Below are 6,465 nucleotides of genomic sequence, written 5' to 3' on the forward strand. Positions count from 1 at the left end.
CCTGGGGCCTGAAGCCTGGAGAGGGTCCAAGGATGGGGACGGGGTGGACCCGGAGACCCGCCATCCGGAATGTCGGGCTGGGGAAGGGCCGGCTCCTCCCGGAGCAGCTACGCTGTAACCCGAGCCTCCGGTTAAGCGGATTTCTCCCGGGGCAGGACCCCCTCCGGCTCTGGAATGCAGCCTGGGGTGTGGGGGCGGGGCCGGGAAGGGGTAACAAAAGGNGCCGGAGACCGGGTCGCTTCGGCAACCTGATGGGCACCCTAATGTCGGGCCCACCCGTCAGGGCCCTGGGGCTGGGAGGCATCAGGGGCCTCCTGCAGCGGGTGAGGCTGCCCGGTGAGGCCCAGACTGAGGTCATGGGGTGCCATTACTGCCGCCCCGGGGGGCCCCTGCCACCTGTCCACACGCACCTCCCCTTGCGCACCCCGCGGAGGCCGGCCTGCCTCCCTCCGGAGCCAGGATGCTGCCTCAGGCCCGGACAGGCTGGGCCGCGGGCTGTGAACCGGCCCCGGAGTGGGGTTTGTTCAGTTTCAGTAAGAAGAGCTACCTTCATCCGGGGCTTTCCCGCAGCTCCCAGGGTGCACTGGGGCCGGACCGAGGCTGTGGCCTCTGCGCAAGGGCGGGGGTCCTCTCTGCAGATTTACCCCGGGGCCGCTCCATCTCCCAAGAAAACCGGGGAGCATGGGGGCATTAGTGATCTCGGGGCCCTCGGGCTGAGGGGGGCAGGGAGGTAAGACCTCTGTGGGAGAGGACAGGGCCTTTGGGGAGGAGCCAGCCACACAGAGCGGTGACCTGCAGCACACACAGTGACCCGCGTCCATGATGACACACAGGCACCCATGTGCCACTCGACGTGCCTCCCACGGAGCTCCCAGGCCCACAGTTGAAGCCCCCTCCACCCCCAGTGTCCTCTGGAAAGCCCAGCCCTGTGGTGGCTCTGGCCACTTTCCCAGGAGACACCCTGCCCCACCCACCACCCCACCTCCTCCTCTCTCCTCCGTGTTCCAGACTGTTCCTGACGACCTACCTCCTTCCAACCCCCTCCTCCCTCCCTTCTTGTCCCCCCAGANTAGCACACAAGACCCAAGACCCACCCCCCCAAGTCCAGGGACAAGACCACCAGATGGCCTCTGGAACCTCTCCATCCACGGGGCCTGCTGCCCTCGGACAGGAGCCCCGCCTGCGATCCGCGCACCCGCTGCACCCCTCGCTCCCTTCTCAGCCTGCACTTGAGGCCTCTCCTCATCCAACAGTTAACCAGCACTGTCCTGCCCAGGGTCAGGGTCAGGGGCTGGGGCAGCGGGGCAGCCAGCCCGTTGAAGGAAATCCCCAACCTAGTCTCTCAGTGAGAGGAAAGCAAGGGTGGGGTTGGCTCCGATGGCGGCACCCGGACAGCAGGGAACGTTACAGAGGCTGAGCTGGGACAGGGTGGGGCCCGGAGGCTGCGGGGCGCTCCGCAGGGCACAGGACCCGCCAGATGCGGGGCGGGCACAGATCTGCGGGGGGCCTCTGCGGCCTCACCTTCTGCAGGCGGCGTGGCGCGTTTCACCTGGCTGAGTTGGAGATCTCCTCTGTGCTCCGCTGGACCCTGCACTGACCACTCTGGGCTGTCCCTGTCTCCACAGCTGTCCTCACACCAGCCGGAACTCCAGGGTCCTGCTCACTGACAGGCACAGGGAGGCGAGTGAATGAATGAATGAATGAAGAGCCTTTCCACCAACCTCTCATTATAGGTTTCCCTGTTCTTGCAGGTCATGCCCGCCCCCCGGGGAGGAATTTCCTCCTCCCCAACCTTGTGCTGGTCATTAACTCAATGCCTGGACTTGCCTGGTTAATGAATAATTAAGCTGGACAGGGGCTGACCTCAGGCTGACCTTGAGCCTCCCCGCAGGTCATGCCCCCAGTCTGGATATGTGACCGATTCTGAGCCACCCTTCTCCTCCTCCCTCCCGGTGTGTTCTGAATCCCGGGGAAGTAAGTGCCAGGCGCAGGGAGGTCGTGGCCCCGCCCCCGGAGTGCCCCCTGAGGCCACCCCCTCCCAGGGGACTCCTTTACCTCCACCCTCTCTGCCACAGCCCAGAAGGGCCGATCTGAGGAGAGGCACATGGCCCTCCAGATGGCCTTTATCACCAAGGCACTGAGCCCCCTGGGGTCCAGCTGTCCCCCGGCCCCCTCCACTGGGCCTCGGACTCCCCACCAGTCAAGCAAGGAGGATGGGTTCAGCACGACCACAACTCATTCCGTGACACTGTGGACACACGTGGGTGTCATGACAGATCCAGAGGGGACCTCAGAGACCACTTTGCTGTGTCCAGGGATGGTGTGAAGCCACGCAGCAAGTTGGGGCAGGGCTGGGGGGTGGGTACAAGCCTTTTGACTATTGACTCCCTCCCTATTGAGCCTTGTCCGGGATTTGATTCTATACATCCATTCATTCACTCACTCAGCAGACATGTTGGGCGGGGCTCAGCATGAGGGACTAAGGTCTCACCCTCAGGGATGCCCAAGGTCATCCCAGGCAGCGATGATCGGATCCAGAGCAATTCATGCTAAGGGGCAGGGTTGCAGAGCAGAGCATCCCCATCCCCTCCCTAAGAGGTGAGAGGGCATGCTGGCTCCGGCATCACCTTTGCTGAGGCCCGGAGGAAACGTCGAAAAGAGGGAGGTGTGGAGACCCTGTCAGGAGGAACAGCATTGGCAAAGCCTCTGCAGAGAGAATGGCCCCCTGGGAAAACACAGGAAGTTCGGTTTGGTTGGTTTTATCAAGACCAACCTGAGCTACCGGTAGGCGTTTGAAATTAACCCAAAGACAATGAGAAGCAAAGGGGCTTGAAGCTGGGGCGGGCACGCTCAGAGTGTAATCTGGAAAGCTCACTCTGGCTGTGCTGCATGGAGAAGGGTTTTAACAGAGCAGAGCAGGGGACAACTATGGGAGTCACCCCAGGCAGGAGGTGATGGGGTCCGGAGCCATGACAGGGGCTGGGAGAGAAGTCCATAGATTTAGGAATTATTAGGAAGTAGGGGCATCTGGGTGGCTCAGTCTGTTGAGTGTCCGACTTCCGGCTCAGGTCATGATTTCACGGTTCCTCTGTTCAAGCCCTGCCGTGGACTCTGCCATCGGCACAGAACTCACTTCTGAACCTCTGTCCCCGCCTCTCTCTGCCCCTCCCCCACTCGCACTCTTTCTCTCTCAAATATCCATAAATGTTAAAAAAAAAAAAAAAGAAAAAAAGAATTATTAGGAAGTAGAATCACCAGACTTGGTGACTGGCCTCCACTTAGGGTCAAGATGGAGTAACTGAGGCCAGATTTACTAACCCACTTGAAACAACCAAACAATTCAGAAGAAAGATATGTCAACCAGTGGTTTTAAAGAAGGAACCATCTGAGAGGATGAGAGAACAGTGTCTGGTGCTTGCACAGGGATGGGAATAGTGCCTGTTCCCATCAGCCAGATTGGGAAACTCACCCCTGTTGAGTTGCTTCAGAGGTGGGGAAGAATTAGTCTCACACTGAGCATTGATAAAACTCACCTAGCAAATCATAAAGCAAAACCCAAACCAGATCGATTGGTTCCCCAGTAATTTACTGCTTTCCAGAACAAAACTCAAGAAGATTTATAAGAATACAAAAATATCCAAAATTCACAATGTCTGGTATCCAACAGAAAATTCCCAGACGTTTGGGCAACTGGGTGGCCCGACTTCAGCTCAGGTCATGATCTCACGGTTTGTGGGTTCAAGCCCCACATCGGGCTCTGTGCTGACAGCCGGGGGCCTGGAGCCTGCTTTGGATTCTGTGTCTCCCTCTCTCTCTGTCAAGATAAATAAACATTAAAAAAAAAAAGAAAGAAAGAAAAAAGAAAATGACCAGACATCTTCTCCGAGAAAACACTAACTGCAAATGATGCTGGTGCTGTGGGTGGGCCTGGGGGGCCCGGAGGCCCTGGAATGGGAGGCCTTTGGCTTCCGCAGAGGCTTCGGCAGCAGCACGTGGGACCAGAGTCTTGGCCATGGTTGGGGCTGGACCAAGGCCATGGGACTCACAGAGGCAAGACCAAGGACAAGGGGTGGATCTCCATCATGGAGCTGGGCCAACTGGTCAACATCATGAAGATCAAGTCCCTGGAAGAGATCTGTCTCTTCTCTCTGCCCATCAAGGAATCTGAGATCATTGACTTTTTCCTGGAGACGTCTCAGGGAATGATGAGGTTGAAGTTTTGAAAATTGTGCCTGTGCAAAAACAGACCCAGGCCAGCCACAGGACCAGCTTCTTTGTTGCCATTGGAGATTACAATGGACATGTAGGTCTTCGTGTTAAGTTCTCCAAGGAGGTAGCCACTGCCTTCCCGGAGGCCATCACCCTGGACAGGCTTTCCACCAACTCATGGGGCAGGGCTACTAGGGGAACAAGATCGGCAAGGCCCACACTGTCCCTTGCAAGGTGACCGGACACTGTGACTCTGGGTGTGTGTGACTCATCCCCTACACCAGAGCACTGGCGCTATCTCAGCCGCCATGCCGGAGAAGATATTCATGATGCTCGGTATTGACTACTGCTCCCTCTCCCTCAGCCAGGGGCTGTACTGCCTGGGCAGCTTCACCAAGGCCACTTTTGATGCCATTCCCAAGATCTACAGCTACTGTACCCCTGACCTCTGGAAAGAGACTGTGTTCACCAAGTCTTCCTATCAGGAATTCACTGATCATCTTGTGAAGACCCACAGCAGAGTCTCTGTGCAGAGGACCCAGGCTCCGGCTGTGGCCACCGCGTGGTTTTACACAAGAAAAATAAAGTGAATTAAAGCCTGTTGAAAGAAAGAAAGAAGGAAAGAAAGGAAGGCAGGCAGGAAGGAAGGAAGGAAGGAAGGGGGAAAGGAGGGAGGGAGGGAGGAAAGAAAGGAAAGAAGGAAGGAAGGACAAAAAGGAAGGAAGGAAGGAAGAAAGGAAGGAAGGAAGGAAGGGAGGGAGGGAGGAAGGGAGGGAGGAAGGAAGGGCGGAGGGAGGGAGGGAGGAAGGAAAGAAAGGAGAGAAGGAAGGAAGGAAGGAAGGAAGGGAGGGAGGGAGGAAAGAAAGGAAAGAAGGAAGGAAGGACAAAAAGGAAGGAAGGAAGGAAGGAAGGAAGGAAGGAAGGAAGGAAGAAAGAAAGAAAGAAAGAAAGAAAGAAGGAAAGAAAGAGGAAAGTCACCAGACACACAAAGAAGCAAGAAAAAATGATCAGCAAAGAATAGAATAATCAAGCGATTGAAACTGACCCGGCACTGACACAGATGTTAGAGTTAGCAGAGAAGGATTCTAAAACAGTTTTATTCTATATTTTCAAAATGTTAAGTGGAGACATTAAGATATAAAAAAGATCCAAATTGAACTTAGAAGAGTTGAAACATACAATGTCTAGATGAAAGATACACTGAATGGGATTAATGGCAGATTAGACAAAACAGAAGAGAAGATTAGGGAGTCAGGCGCCTGGATGGCTCAGTCGGTTGAACTTCCGACTGCAGCTCAGGTCATGATCTCTAGGTTCATGAGTTCAAGCCCCGCATCAGGCTGACTGCTGTCAGCACAGAGCCTCGTTCAGATCCTCAGTCCCCCTCTCTTTCTGCCCTTCCCCTGCTGTCTCTCTCTCAAAAATAAACATTTGAAAAAAAGGGGTAGTGAGATTGAAAGCATATCAGGAAAAAAACTATCCAAAATGAAACAAAGAGGCAAAGCCAGAGGAGCCTGGTGGGATGGGGGTGGGGGGTAGGGGACCCACGGAGAGGGCACGGGAAATCCGAAGGGTGCGGGGTCCGGGGGGAGCGGTCTGGAGGAGAGCTTGGTCTCAAGTGGCAATGACGTCACTAAGAGGTGAAGGCAGGCGAGGCTGGCCTGGGTTCCTCTGGGTCCTGGGCTGTCCCACGATATTGTACAGAAAGTGATAGACATGAGGGGTCCCGGGGAGTAGCACAGGGGTTTCTGGAAGAGGGAGGGGCGAGCGTAAGTTACTTCTCGGGAGAGAGGGGGCTCGCTGGGCAGGAAGTGGGGTGGAGACGGAGATGAGGGAGTTTTCAGCTTCAAAGGTGCAACCATGCAAGCCGTGACCAGGTCGGGGCGGAGGGTGGGGGGCCCCACAGGGCAGGGTCAACCGGTGGTCCCTGGCGATGCCAGCGAGGAGGAAAGGAAAGGCCAGCAAGTTGGCCTGGGGGTCCTCGTGGTGCCCTGGACGGATACCCTGAGCGGGAACAGGAGGCCCCTGGGAGGCAGAAAAGTCTTCCGGGGATGAATAGCTGGGGTGAGTAGTGACCCCAGGGACAGGGGTGCAGGAACCAGAAAGGNCGGGTTCCATTAATGCCACCGGGCGGGGGGGGAGGGGGGCAGCTTGAGGAAGGTGATTTGCGCATCTTGCCTTTGTAGGTGGCTCTGGCTGCCCAGGAGGAGAGCCCCAGCCCAGCCCCAGCCCAGCCCCAGCCCAGCCCCAGCCCAG

The 6,465-nt window shown here is 56.7% G+C and overlaps 1 pseudogene; it reads left to right on the forward strand.

The window, feature by feature from the left end:
• Positions 1-263: 263 nt before the first annotated feature.
• Positions 264-4,799, forward strand: LOC144235022 (small ribosomal subunit protein uS5 pseudogene; annotated as a pseudogene).
• Positions 4,800-6,465: the final 1,666 nt, after the last annotated feature.

The sequence above is a fragment of the Crocuta crocuta genome, unplaced genomic scaffold, assembly GCF_008692635.1.
Source record: "Crocuta crocuta isolate KB4526 unplaced genomic scaffold, BGI_CrCroc_1.0 scaffold35, whole genome shotgun sequence".
Lineage (NCBI taxonomy): Eukaryota > Metazoa > Chordata > Mammalia > Carnivora > Hyaenidae > Crocuta > Crocuta crocuta.